We start from the raw sequence: 15334 nt of genomic DNA on the forward strand, positions 1-15334 counted from the left end.
AGGAAGGCTAAGAGTTCAGTAGGCTCACTAGCATGTTATAAATACAAAAGCTATTTTTATCTGCTGACCATCATTTCCAAGAATTGGAGGTGGTAGAAGGAGACGAAACTCCCAAGCAGCCAGCTCAAGGGTAAATTCCAGAGTGAACTCCTTCACAGATGAACATCACCACGCCAGGAAGAGAGGTTGCTTTAAAGAATGAACTCTTGTTGCCAGTTATTAATTCTTGCATCTCAGCTCCAACTCCACCTTTACTGCCGAATTGTGAAACAGTTCTGGGTCCTTTGGATGTTTCCCTGTCGGCAGGTACGATGTGAGTTTTGTCAGTAGAGGGCCCCCGTGAGGCATTGTGGGGGTCCTTGCAGCACACACTCCTGCGGCCTGGGTCCCTATTGCAGCAACTGGCATGAGGCATCTACAGTGTGGGCAGCTTCTCGAGCACTTGGTTCTTTCTCAAGTCTGCAGCATGTGGCAGCGAACATCACGTCCAGCCAGCAGCTCCCCTGAGAACCAGAGGGCAGTTCTGTGGACACCTCCCAGAAAGGCTTTTCCTAGCACCCTGAAGGGAAGACTTATAGCAAGCTTGGCTGATACGGCCCACCTACACTTCTCTGCTGCTCTCTGAGCTAGGGCCTAACCTTCACTCCTCCTGGGGTGGGACTCTTCCTTGGATGCTGTCTCAGCCTGACATGCAGTAGTTGCTCCTTCTATCTGCTATATCTGTATTTGTTTTTGAGTTCCTTGCAGTACTTACTAGCTGATCTCTTGGCGAGCCAATCTTCTCTTACAGTTACTAAATTTTTGCATTAAACTTTCCTTGTGTTTTGCATCCTGTTTAGACCCTGGCTGCCATGTTCTACGTTCTGTGAGTCATTGCAAAGTAACTTCTCAAAAGTATTAGTGTGGGCATAATTACTCTCCCTCAAAATAAAACAGCACATCATCTGTAATTGTTTTCCCATCAACAAGCCTATGTGGGGGCAAGGGAAATACTCCCTCTGCCCTCTGAAGACACACTGAAAGGAACCGACAATGGGCGGATCAACAGGAGAAAAGACATAAATTAATGTGCATGGGGACATCACAGGAGGATGAGTATCCAAGAACCTAAAGAGACTCCATCGTAATACAGAAATTTGGAAAGGAAGAAGAACAGGCAGTTTTTAGGGGTAATACATGCTTTTCAGAGGAATCAATGGGCCAAAGAACATTACATTAGTTTGCGAATGGTTCTCTCTGAAGCTTGAATGGACCAAGGAACAGAAGATCTTGTGATAAAGTCTGTCTAGATGTGGTGAAATTCCTCTGTTGTGAGTTTAATCTTCTCTGGCTAGTGGAATCTCAGGAAGGGGTCAGAGTAAATGGCTTCCTTCTTGGTAGATTCAGTCTTTAGGTAGATTAGGGATTTCAGAAAAGAGTCTTTCCCTGAACTTGAAGAAGGAGAACAAGAGAACACTAGAGAGACTTTGATCCTAAGGCAGCTTCTGAAGCCTTCTAGTTTTTTTCATTCAAAGTGTACAGCATATCAAAGCATCGTTCTTTGTGATACCATTTTACTGAGTCTTAACATCTACCATAAAAAGCTACATTTGGTGACAGATTGAATTTCATTGGATCACAGCCCTATTGAAAAAGCTCATTTGAATCCGTAGCTTTCACTAGACCTAACACCAAAGCCAAAATGACCTCACCATACAGGCTTTCTGCAGAGCAGTATAGCAGAGGGGTTGTAACAACTTTGGGAAAGTGATCTCATTTCCTTCTTCTTTATACCTCTGATCAGTCTCCCCTCACTGCGCAACCCTGAAAGAACCTCTCACCGCCCTCTCCTGTCTTTCTGCCATGGGGAGATACCATTTTGGGGATTTTTTGGAGCAACTCTGGGTGACATGCATGTATCTAAATTCAACTTCTCAAAGTCCAATCATAACAAAGGTGACAGAAATTTGACAAATCTTCAGATTTCCTTGACAGAAATAAAAGTTTGCGAATGTGGGAGTGGGCAGAACCACATGGTCACAGGTCCCCAAACCTTGTCAGTGAGACAACAACTGGATCTCGCGCTGTGGAGACCTCCAGGACTCAACTGTGCTTATATCTCAAGAGGAGGGAATCAGATGACCTCAAGCTGATTTGGGGTACATTATAAATTTTCATAAGTGGCTGGCTTTATAAGTTATTTATGAACTACTATGTGAATAGTGAGCTTGTTTGATCAGCTTTCTATTATCTGTCTACATTTTTTTGGTGACTTTCTCTCAATGGGGGAAAATTAATGCTCACTTTTAGACATGCTCCAAAATTTACTCCTCTAAATATTCCTTTCCTATGGCTGTAATTATGTTGCTCAAAAACTCATGAAGCATTATAACGTATGGATTTATCTACATGTACACACATATACAAATATGCTTTAAATCCCAGAAATATGTGGAAATATATTACCAGGTAAATAAATGTAAGTGTCTAGGGAGCTATAATTGACTGCTGATTTCCTCCCTGTCCATGCTCTGGATACATATTAACTTAGGCATATATCTTCAGTACATGACCCCAGTTTGCCAGCCTCTGTAATGATTAATATGGATTTTTGTCAGCAGACCTCAAGGGGAGCACATTAGCTTCATATTCCTGTATAACAAAGTATTGTGAACTTATAGCCCTAGGACCAAACCTTCTTGTTCCCCCCCCCAGGTGAGAAGGCTGGTGTGGTGTGTCCGGTTCTCTGCTGATGGGGACCACAGGGCCATGACGAAGGTGTCAGCTGGAGTGAGCTTTGTCCTGGAGTCCCTGGGGAATGATCTGCTTCCAGGTCCATCCTCCTGCTAACAGGTGCACGTGCTATAGCGGAGGGCTGGGGCCCCTTACTTCAGTGGCTGTCAGTGGCTCCCAGAGGCCACCTACACTGCAGGGGGACAGCTCCCTCCATTACAAGTCAGAGACAGCAGCTCAACCTCTTCCAAGTTTTGAGTCACTGGTCGGAGAGTTCTCTCGAACGGCTCTGGATGATGCCACCCGGGTCCCTTCCCCAGTGGGCCACACCAGCTGACCCCGTCCTGGCGGGGCATGACACCTCTTTTCTTCTCCTGGGATCATGTGGGCGTGGGCGGCTGTGGGGCGGCCTTCTGCACCCACATCTCAGCTGGAGCAGAGCTGGGGAAGTAAACCTCTCAGAGGAACTTCTGGGTGCACTGTGGCTCAAACAAGATGCAAGGGGGAGATAATGTCAACATCTAATAATGACAAACCAGGGCAGGGATGTAGTAGATCAGGATGGGTCAACAGATGCCACAACAACAGGATCAGAAGGCCCACCATGAGACCGAGGGCAACAAAAAGAAGTACAGAAAAAATAAGGAATTGAGAGGTTATAAATTCATTAAAGCAGAAGTTACCAGAAATGAAATTAAATCAAATATTTGAGTTCCTACATTTCAGATGTCAAATCAATAGCAGATCCGTAATAATAGCATTTACAACAGCGAGGCACCATCATGAGTGAGTTACTTGCATTTCTTCATTCTTGACTCAAAACATACCTCGGGACTATTATCATTATTTTGTATTTTTGAAAGCGAGGCAGAGGGAGATGAAGTAATTTGCTCAAGATCACCTTGTATGTGACAGAGTCAGGACTGGATCCAAGAAGTCCGGCTCTAATCCGTGTTTTTTATGTTTCTTGTAAGGAGGGAAGACAGGAGGCAGGAAGGGAGGGTGGCAGGGAGGGAAGATGGAGAGGCATCTAAGGCAAAAGCAGAATCGCCCAGCTACTCCCACTCACTTTGAGAGTCCTACAGCATGATGATCAAGAGCCTCTCTCTGGGACCAGACAGGGTGGGCGCCATATGCTTCTGCCTCTGTGTCTCTAAGTTCTAACTAAACTACTCTCACTGACGTGCATTCAGGTATTTTAATACACTTAACCCTGTGACAGGGCCAACCCCCTGGCCTAGGAACCGCTCATCTCTGAATTCACTCATTCATTTTTTTGTTGTTGTTGTTGATTCATCCAACATGACTGTCATGTGCCACCTTCTGGGGATGTTATGGTTTCTATCTAGGATCCCCCTAAACTCTCACGCAATCCTAGATGGTGCTTTGGGAGGTGACTGGATCATCGGTGCTGAGTTCACAGATGAATGTGCTGTTAGGAGGTGGGGCTTGTTTAGAAAGGTAGTTGAGTGGGAGCGTGGCCTGGAAGGGTGCATCTCCCTCCCTGGCTCCTCCCCTCTCTCTCTGTTTCCTGGCTGCCATGACATGAGCAGCTCTCCTCCACCCAGGCCCTTCCTCCATGCAAGGACTGAAGTTTCTAAAATGTGAGCCAAAATAAGCTCTCCTTTAAGTAACTGGTGTTAGGTACATATTTTGTCCCAGAGATGAGGCAAGTGACTAAGGGATTGGGGAAATGCACATTCACTAAACGAAGCAGTATAAGCAGAATCAAGAATAGCGAAGAAAGCAAAACAGGGTTAAAGTGGTAGTGACTTGAAGGGTAGAGATGTGAGGTTTGGTCGTCAGGGCAGGACTCCGATAAAATATTTACACCGTGACTTGAATGGCTGAGTGCGCCGTGTTGGTGCTGCAGTTTGACACAGGGAAGATATATTTCCTCCTGATTTTTTGTGGGGAAGAACCTCTGCAAATTCCTCAGGTCCTTGACACTAAGAACGTTGCTATATTTGCTTTTAAAAGTAAATGTAGAATGCCCAAAACATCAGTAACATGAACTTCGGATGACAAGATCTAAAGGAGGCTAAGAGGTACCCCATGATTCTCTCCTGCAGTAAAAAAGGCTCCTGGACTGGCTCATATTTTGGAGACTTAATATGTCAATATGTATTTTAAAATTATAATTTCTGCATAGTTTAGATGCCTGAGAATAAATCCAAGTCATAAGCAGGCAATGCTTATCTGGCTATCCAGTCTAAGACATCTTTCTGTTTCTGTTTTCTAACTCAGAGCGTTCACTATAATTATGTTGCTTATTTTTAGAGTGAACCCACTGCTTCGGTCTTCCACATTGCTGCCTCTAATTAGATTTCCCAATCAATCATCTCACTGTATTGTTCCATCTTCGGAAGTCCATATTAATAAAGCGTCTGCTTACTTAGAAGAATTTGGTGAGAAGTTTAATTTCAGGTTATTCGTCCGTCTGGTCGTGTCACCTGCAGAATGGTGAGGACAGGTGGGTGGTGAAAGAACACCATCTGCATCTGTGAATTCCTTAATGCCTGCATGATGAGAAGGAAGCCCATCACGGGGCTGGAGGGCCAAGATTGTGAGCGGGACGGTGAAGCACCCACTGGGACTTCTTCCATTCATGAGCAGAGCTGTCACAGGATGAGTCGCCATCACAACACTGAGCCAGAGGCTTACGTTATCCAGCTGGTCACGTGGAAGACACTGCTTCTCACATCTTTGCTCTCTCCATCCTCTCTCATGGAGACAAATTATCAAAAGGAATTCTGCGCTTTCAGGCTAAATATTGGTTGCTTTGAATAAAATCATAATGGCATCCATCAGTACTGAGCCCCTAAATCAAATGTCTAAAATAGTTAGCTCAGTGAATCATGATGTTATATCAGTGACTTGAAAGTGATAAACTTTACCTTTGAAGTAACCTTACACGGAAACACGCATCCCATGGCCGGTGCCACCCTTACCCTGGGCCACGCATCACAGGTTCGAGCATGAGGCAACTTGTCACGTTTATTGAACAAAAATATGAAGTTCACGTCCTGGTGATGGTGACCTGGGTGAATTGTGATCACACAGAGCAGCACATTACACATAACAGAGACTGATTCAGTTACTCTGGGCGAATCGGTGACAAAGAAGGTTAGTTTCTCTCTCTCTAACCATTTGACATTGTCTTCCTAGGCAGCAGTTGAAGCTGGGTGTTCATTGTCTCTTAATTTTATTTATTATAATTAATGCATGTTTATGATACATAATAGTCATCATTCATTGTGGGATATTGGCACATGTACATAACACAACCTAATTCTTTTTATAGTCCCCTTCCCCTCCCCTCTGCCCCCCCCAGCTCTTGGTCCATTCTTTTTTCTTCAGGCCTTTTGGGTTGGCTAAGAAATATTTAGCCTATCATTCCATTTCTTTTTTCTGTGCATTCTTTCCTACGATACTCAGTTAGCAGGTTCTCTAATCATGTTCAGCCACTTCAGTGAACTAATCTCCCCGTCTTTGATGCGATAGTCATGGCAATGGCACGATGTGCTGATAACTGCCTACATTTATACTTTTGTTCCCGACTTTTCACAAACCTGCAGTTTCATTAAGTCTGCATTCTGCAAGGCATTTTCATGCACCTGTTGTACAGCCACTTCACAGTAAATAGATCTCTGACGGAATCATCTTCTGGCCTGATCCAGGCCCTGCTCTCAAGTCAAAAGAGCCAGCATTCTCTGGCTCCATAGTCAGAAACTCTTCATTAGGCCTCTCACCCATTCCACCCCCAGGTCTTCCTTTGCCCACCCATCGCTGTGGAGTTCATCGTTAAACAATTCTGTCACCAGAAGATTTATTTAAGTAGTAGTTTTTCCATTTTTATTGAGAAAAGCCATTTGGACCCTCATTCAGGCCTCCTACGTAAACAGACTGCTCTCACCCTGACTCCCATCCAGCAGTGGACGCTTAGACCTTCTACATCGCCAGGATATGCAGATATGTAAGTCAAGCGGGGAGAACTTAAGTGCTCTGCTATTATTTGAAAGCAACTAGATGATTTAAAAAGTAAGCAAAGCTAATAAATTTTATATTATTTAAATCATCACGTGCCCGGAGATAATACTGTGCCCGGAGAAAGAGTCGCAAGGTTGTATGAATGATTATGCACCCACACATTTCAGTGGTTTCCGGTCCTGACAATGAGAGAAATGCCTGCCCTGCTTGCCTTTCCGATGTTGGCAGCGGATGAACATGATCTCATGCAGCAAAGACAGAACATCCCCGTTGCCTTGGCAGAAAATGAGAAGAGTGTAAAAGCAGGTTAAAGTTCTAAGCAGCATTTACTTCTCAAAGTATTTCATAAAGACATAGCACACTTACGAAAAACCTACCATGAACTTTAGGTACACAGCGCCATCAAATAAGAACATTTTAGATTCTAGGTGTTTGACACAAGCCATGAAATATAAGGATTTGAATAAAAGAAGGAAAAGTAATAATCACTTCTTAAATTAAAAAAAATACAGCCAAATCTTGACATAATGCTTGTAGTTATCATTCAGTCATTGATTTTTATGATTTTGGGTTTTTTCTGTTAATAACATAGCACTGAGGATCCTGCCAAATAAGGAGTATTTTGGTCCCAGGATCAGCTCAGGAATAGTCATTTTTAATGGAAGCTGCATTATCTAGGACAGTGCTGACATCCTATATAATTCCTTAGTTTAATTTGGAATAGACGAAACACTGACATCAACCTTGGACCAGTACCCAAAATGAAGCATGCACAAACTGTTAAAGAGGTTCCATCCTTTTCTCATCCCCAACACAGCTGAGCTCTATTACACCGAAACCAGAGCAGCATGGGTGGAAATCAGGTTCCAACATGCATTCCAAATCCAGTGGTGCAGTGGCTGACTGGAGGGTCACACGTGGGATTCTGAGCTTCGGGCACTGGACACGAGGACAGGGAATGACAATGTCTGTCGTGAAGAGGTAGTAGTAGGAATTAGAGGACAGAGTTGGGGAATCCAAGGGTGTTTACCACAGAGAGAAGAAATCTCAGATCTCTCTTCCAAATACTTGAAAAACAGTCCTACCACAAGGGGAATCAGCTTTTTCTAAAGCACAAAATTAGTAGCAGTAAGTGAAACCCACACTCCATGTAACAAAGAACTTTTAAATAATTAGAAAAATCCAAGAGTGCTTCCCAAGACTTAGAAGGGCCAAGCAGGGGCACTGGATATGGTCGAGAGGGTTCTAGCAGGTGAGGAGGATTGGGATAACAATTTCTTTTTCTTTTTCTTTCTTTCTTTTTTTCTTAAAAAATGGTACCAGGGATTGAACTCTGGACCTTGAGCTTGCGAGGCAGGTGGTGGAACTACTGAGATAAATCCCTGGCCTGGGGATAACAATTTCTTAGGGATCTTACCACTACCATCCAATCTCCAGCAATGGGAGACAGTAGCTCGCTTGTCTCATAATAAAAACAAACATACTGTAGCATTTCAGATACATTTATATATTTAGTGCTTCCACTGAAATTTCATCACAGATTAAAAAAAATTTAAACAGTTCTTTAAAGTGCACTTGAAATTGAACCTCACATTTTGAAATCCCAGAATTTGGAATAGGGAAACACCAATCTCCAGCAATGGGAGACAGTAGCTCGCTTGTCTCATAATAAAAACAAACATACTGTAGCATTTCAGATACATTTATATATTTAGTGCTTCCACTGAAATTTCATCACAGATTAAAAAAAATTTAAACAGTTCTTTAAAGTGCACTTGAAATTGAACCTCACATTTTGAAATCCCAGAATTTGGAATAGGGAAACAGTGAAGCTAACTGTCCTCTTCCAAAGGAAACTTAAAAAATGCATTTGTGCCCTGGATTTGAATCTTCCCACCAGGAATTGATGTCTTTGCCATGGAGGGAAGGAGATGGGGAGAGAAAAACACACAAAGGGCCGGCGATTTAGCTCAGTGGTTCCGCTGCCTGCCTCGAAAGCACAAGGACTCGAGTTTGATCCCCGGTACGAAAAACAAAACAAAACAAAACCCAGAAAACCACACAAAGCAGAAATGAAGCTAACTGTCCTTGTCCAAAGGAAACTTAAAAAATGCGTTTGTGCCCTGGATTTGAATCTTCCCACCAGGAATTGATGTCTTTGCCATGGAGGGAAAGAGATGGGGAGATAAAAACACACAAAGGGCCGGCGATTTAGCTCAGTGGTTCCGCTGCCTGCCTCGAAAGCACAAGGACTCGAGTTTGATCCCCGGTACGAAAAACAAAACAAAACAAAACCCAGAAAACCACACAAAGCAGAGATGAAAGCTGCGAAGTCAGGAGAAGAAAGCCCTCTTGACTGTGCTGTGGACTTTGTCAAGTGTTTAATTTCGCCTCCGTCCGTCCCTGCCCGGCGGGTGGGCGCCCCTAGATGGATGGCGACACTCATCGGGAGGAGCGCACGCATACATCTTCTGGTTTGATCTGTTTATTTGCCAGCTCAAGAGGAGCCGGGAGATTTATTTGGAAGGGTGTAATGAAGGTGGGAAGGCCCTAGTTAGACCGCAGTTTCTGTTCCCCATATGCTATCACTCTTTCTCCTCCAAATGTGGACTTGCTGTCTTTATTTCTACTTATTTTTCTTTGAGAGGGAGAATATTTGGGTATCATAAGCCTGCGGCTTCAGACAGCATGGTGATGAACATGTGGACACGTAGGATTTCTGTATGTAGTATTTTCTGAGATAGATCATATATGGTAACGATGCTTAATTATTATTGCTCACTACATATGAACACATTTACTTAAAAACAATTACATGCTACCTCAAATAACTGTTTTCTTCATCCCAAAGTATAATTTTATGTTCCTTGTCTTGTTCCCTTTTACTGTGACTTACAAGAAAATAATTATTCACTACAATAACAAAAAAAATCACTTTCTCCTTTCTTAATAACACAAGGAAACAGGCTGATGTGGGTTCCTTACAAATTACACCACTAGCCAGTCCTAGCCCCAGAATGGAAACATTTACTAAAAGAAGGGTGTACACTGTGTGATGCTGCTCCACCGGAAGGAGACAGCCTCACTCTAGAGGACTGGGGACCAACACTAGGCAGGGACTTAGCCCCCCGGAGGCTCCCACTAACCCAAGACAAGCTCCACCTGGCATCCGTAAAACATACTCATCTGAATATCAGAATGAGAAATTCTAACTTCGTGCAATGGTGGAAACATTAATTAGAATGATTCCGAGCCACACCATGCAACATACATTTAATTATTGAATATAACTGATTTCTAACATAACTATTGAAAATGATGGGCAAGTACATTTCAATGTAGTTTGAATAACTAAAACTAAAGGTGGTTGAGTATGGTAGAGCACGTTCCTGACCACATGCGCGGTGGTCGCTTGCTTTTGATTTACTCTTATGATCTTCTTTCAGCCCCTCTTTGTTCTTTACTTCACTTATTTCTAGAGTAGAGGATTATCAGAAATATAGAAACATGGATTTTGGAAACACCTGTAAATAAAACTTTTTTTTATAACTTGTGCTCATAAAGTTAGACTCCAAGAGCGAAAATGAACATTTATTTATTGCTGGGTTTTCATTCCATGAGAGGTTCCATGAGAGGTGTAAGAAAACTGCAGTCTGCTCACATGATAGAGGAGAAATATTTGGAAATGAAAGTATTATTCCTGGAAGTATTTCTTCTCTGTGAATAGATTATGTGTGTGTCTCTACAATCATATACATAACAAGGGAAAATTTTCTAGTCTTAGAAATATTAAAAAATATCTGGATATTTTAGGCCATGGAGCAGATGACTAGTTGAAAAGCAAACAGTGTACTATATTTGATTTACTTTTTATAACAATTGAATATCTGTTCTGGTTCAATTCCTCTCTTTACGCTTACTTCATATCAAACTATTTTAATCTTTTTGTGACCTGTCAAATTAAGATTTTGAAAACATCTTTCTGTACACACCTTGATCCTTTCTGCTTCTGTATAGTTATGTAATTTTCTGTGCCACATAAGCTCTCTCGTTGCTATTTTCGATTCCATCGATCTGAGATCCTTACTACTGCGAGGTCTTAACATTTTCCTCCTTTACGAAGTTTTCCTTATCTACCCTTCCTACTTTAATTCTATGTGCTCATCTTTTCAGAAAATTAGCAAAATTTTAAAATCTTTCATATTAAATAAGTTTTTTTTTCACTTTAAGTGACTCTTCAGGTTGTGATTTCATTTTCTAGCTACTAAAAACATTTTCTTTTCTTTGGCTTGTATTACTTTTCAGGCAGTAATGTTCAGAAATGAAAGATTCTGTATTGAGTCCCTAATTTCTAATGGAAAATATGTTAACTATGGAACATCAAGCCCAGTAAATAATTCTTCTTAGATTTCAGAATAGGACTTCAGTTTGCATGGTATTCCAATTCCTGCTACAAGGCAGCAAATTCACCTTTCAATTTAACATTAAACACACGGTGTGTTTCTCCTCTACTTGCACCAGTGATTTATCCCAACCAGGACTCACAATTTCATTATGGCCTTAGGTAAGGATTCCTCAGTGTGCAGGCACATCACCCAGTGACATGAATGGCACAGTCATACTGTGCCAGAGAACTGAGTCCCAGGGCTGCACCTGTGAGGCTGAGGACTGAAACACGCCAATGGAACTGTGGAAGAAGTGACTGGTGTATGGGCTGGTACTGGCAGGAAGGTGATGTCCCCGTCCAGGAGTCTGAGGTCTAGAAGGGGAGACGTGCTTGGCAGTGGACCCCTGCACCCGTGACGGAGCCTCAGGGGGTACTAAGCCTCAAAAGGAGCAAGCCAAGTACCAGCCCAGGCTAAACTCACTCCATTCTCAGGAAAATGTTTTAAATCATCAAGTGAGATAATGAACAGATGATACGTGTTTGGCCTCGTGCAGTCTAAGGTACATCAGATAATCATTCCCATGCATGATAGCTTGTATCTAGATGTCTCCCCAAAGCCCCACATGCTCATAGCTGGCCTTTTCAGAGCTGGCTGGATCTCCGGCTTGTGAATATGGATTGAGGAAGGGTGGGTGGTAACTAAGCTGCTTTACTGATTGGTTCAGCACAGCTCTGGGTGCGGATGATAGGAAGCCCTACCCTGGATGTGGATGGGAAATCCGGCTTGCTGCCTTCTCTCTGGCACAGCCTCTACCGTACCGCCCTGCCTTGGAGCCAGTCAGCGTAGCCTGACACCTCCACAAACTGTGAGCTACAATAAACCTTCCCCCTTGAACTTGGTGTGTTGGGTATTTTGTTCCAGCAATGAAAAAGTAACTAAGACACCCTGTGAGTTCAAATTAATGTTACCAATCTCATTTTTAATCTTTTACTCATCAGCAGTGACAGACGGAAGAGAGGTAGCTGAAGACAAAACACAAAAAATGTGGTGAGCTTTAGCTTTTAACAAATTTAGAGACAGGAACTTAATTTCATTTATGGGAACCAGACCAGGTCGGACAACAGTCATCAGTGGATTATTCATTCTCTCTCGCTGTTCAGTCAAAACTTACCCTAATGCTTTATGTAGTGGCTTATTATAATCTGGAACTTGAACCAAGTGAATCCTACTCATCCTGCAGTACTTTTCAGAACTCACTGTTATCTTACATCAATTCTGCATGCAATTTGATGAACTTATTAAGACTGTGTCTTATTCCGAAGAAGTTGTGAGCAGTTTACAATGGAAAATAAAATAAAATGCAAACAAGAGCCAGCGGAAATTGTAAAAAGTGCGACATCCAAAAATGAAACATTGGCACAGAAAATGGTAGTGAGAGACAAAACAGACTAAATACTTTTGCTAGTTCTATTCTCCAAAGGATTTCCTTTCAGGCCTCTCTATCCCCACTGTGAAAGCATGTGACACTCATCGGGATTTGTCTGCAGCTACCAGAAGCTCACCTGGGCGCGGAAGGACAGTGGTGGGGACAGGTGAACAGACTGGCTGTTAAGTCACCTGCGGCCTTCCAGGGCTTGGGTCTCCGTGAGAAAGATCAAAGGAACAAGAAGTGCTCAGACGTTCCCTTTAATGAAGATTAAATTATTTCTCATGGACCGACTGGTAAGGTTTAAAAGAAGATAGGGGAGCAGAGGGGGAGGAGGAGGGAGGGAGAGAGAGACAGAGAGAGAGTGGGTTAAGGCAGCATATACAAGGAAACTGGAAATCTGAGAGGCCAACTGATGACTTTTTGAGAAGTGCTTTTGTTTCTGTTTTTCCCAGGACAGGTAACTTTAGCATCTTGAGGCTATGTCACAACTTCTAGGCACACAACTCGTAGCATCAAAATGAGGTCATCAAATATTTTGAGCCTGAAGAGGCATCAGAATAAGATTCCTATCTCCTAAAACTATTATTATAAAAGAACAACAATCACTTACTCCATCACTATAGAATGCTATAAAATATATCTTTATTCAAGATAGAAAACATAATTAAGAGAGATTGGGTTTAGTGGGAGCTGGGTTATACATTCTTCACCTCCTAAAAATATCGCCTTAGGTGTCCTCAATTAGGTGTTTCTGTGAGTAATTTAAGTTTAATATTTCACAATGTTTTAAAGATATCTGCTGTTTCAAATTTAGTTATTTTGGTTCAACTTATACTTGAAGCATAAAATAATTCATTACCCACTTTCATTATTTTTATAATGCCCAATAATAATACAGTTCCTATTTCTACTTCCCTACCCCAAAATAGTCAACACATTCTTCCTTGTAATACATTTTGTCTTGCTAAAAAAGGATTTGCTTTTATTACATATTTGAATTTCCTAAAAATTCATACCTGTTGTAGGAGTTTATGAAATTTAGGAGTTTATAAAACTGTCTATGTTTCATAACCTTTATCACAAATGCAAAGTGAAGGCATATGATGTAATCAGATTTATTTACAAAAATAAGTTCATGCTAGGACAAGAAGACAAATTCACCAGGAAATCTGTGAGAACGCAAGGTGTTGGTGCTTCCGGGAGAAAGAAGGCAGCCATGGGAGTCGGGGCTGGGAGGGCACTGCTTAGAGACCTGAAGACGCCCACACACACCTGGGTCAGGTAAAAGCTACGCTGCCACTGGAACCAGCCAGGGGAAGGAAAGGGCTTCCCGGTCCCATAAGATGGACAAGCATCTCTTCACACATTTAGAGACAAAGTCCTATAAAGCCAGGAGATGAAGTAATGCACCTTTGGCTCACCCCCAGCTTTTCTAAGGACTTTTGGTTGGTCTTCCTTCATCTTACTTCCACCCACTTTCCTGCTTTCTAATGAAGTCCCAGACATCCCTGATTGCATCTCTAAACATTTCAATATCTATCTGCAAAAGACTACAGCCTTATAAAACAAAACAACACCACTGTCATACCTAAGAGTATAATAGTAATTCTCTTATATATCACCAACTCTGTGGTTCATGTTTAAATGGTCTCCAATGATCTCCATTTTTTACAGGTTTATTCAAATCCAGAATCCAAAAATTGTGCACACCTTGCATCTGGTTGATACATCTTTTTAATAGGTACTTTTTATTCTTTCTCAATACTGCAATTTATTTGTTGAAGAAATGGATCATTTGGCCTATAACATCCCCCAGAGTCTGGGTTTTTGCTGGCCAGCAATTTTAAATTAAAGCTTTTATGATCAATAAATCACATTGCCCATCCCCATGAGTGCTCACTGGCTCCAAGCCCAAAATCATATGTGATAAGATTTGCGTTGGTCCCTTCAGATGCAAGAAACAAAGAGTCTCTCTGGCCACCTCTAGAGGGAAATTTTATTGTAAGGATACACACGAGACGAGATAAAGAATATAGGAAACTAGACTGCTAACGTCCAAAGATTCCAGGAAAATTCAGGCCTCTCATTAAAAATAGAAACCTGAGAACAGTTTGGATCCTGGAAAACTAGTGCAGCTGAGAGTTCTGCCAGACCCACACCTGGCAGCCAGGTCACCTAGCAGCTCTTCCCCAAGAAGAGACCTGCAAAGGCCTTCCTTCCAGAGGGCCTGCATTTGTGCTCCACAGCTGCTAGCCTGCATGTGTGCTGCCTGTGTCCGCACTTTAGTGACTTGCGGGGTTTCTAATTGGTCTAATGAATCGTCATTTCCCCCAGAGAAGGGCTTTTGAGCCAGACCACTTCCTACCATCCATACGTCAAACCATTCATCATCCCCGCTTACCTGTTAGCTTTCTTTAATTTGGAGACCTAACACTGGCCTCCTCATCTGTGACCAGGGCGATGGGGTCAGAATGGGGCCACTTCAGTGGAGTTATTTATGGCACTTTTGGTCACCAGAGTAAAAAGCCCAAGTTCAAGCATTTGTTCCCAAAGATAAATCAAGGCATTAAAAACACACCACCCACCACCACCACCACCACCACCATGAATAAGCCACAGTATAATTAATCCATTACTAGGAGTGCAAAATATTAGTTTCTTGGGCTTGGTGGCACACATCTGTAATTCCAGCACGTGGGAGGCTGAGGCAGGAGGATTACTGTGAGTTCAAGACCAGCCTGGGCTGCACAGTGAGTTCAAGGCCAGGCTATACTACATAGTGAGACCCTGTCTCAAAAAAAAAAAAAAAAGAAAA

At 42.4% G+C, this 15334-nt stretch overlaps 1 protein-coding gene across 2 annotated transcripts in view; it reads right to left on the bottom strand.

The window, feature by feature from the left end:
• Spata17 (spermatogenesis associated 17) overlaps nucleotides 1-15334 on the bottom strand; it is a 222090-nt gene that overhangs the window by 44587 nt on the left and 162169 nt on the right. Inside the window, exon 11 of one of the 2 annotated variants that reach the window (XM_010642503.3) lies at nucleotides 6818-6976. The exons of the other annotated variant lie outside the window; for it this stretch is intronic. The gene's annotated coding sequence lies outside the window, so the exon portion shown is untranslated. Of the gene's footprint in view, nucleotides 1-6817; nucleotides 6977-15334 lie in introns of those variants that run through there. 2 annotated transcript variants of the gene reach the window in all.

This window comes from Fukomys damarensis, unplaced genomic scaffold (genome assembly GCF_012274545.1).
Source record: "Fukomys damarensis isolate Sample0158 unplaced genomic scaffold, DMR_v1.0_HiC HiC_scaffold_11, whole genome shotgun sequence".
NCBI lineage: Eukaryota > Metazoa > Chordata > Mammalia > Rodentia > Bathyergidae > Fukomys > Fukomys damarensis.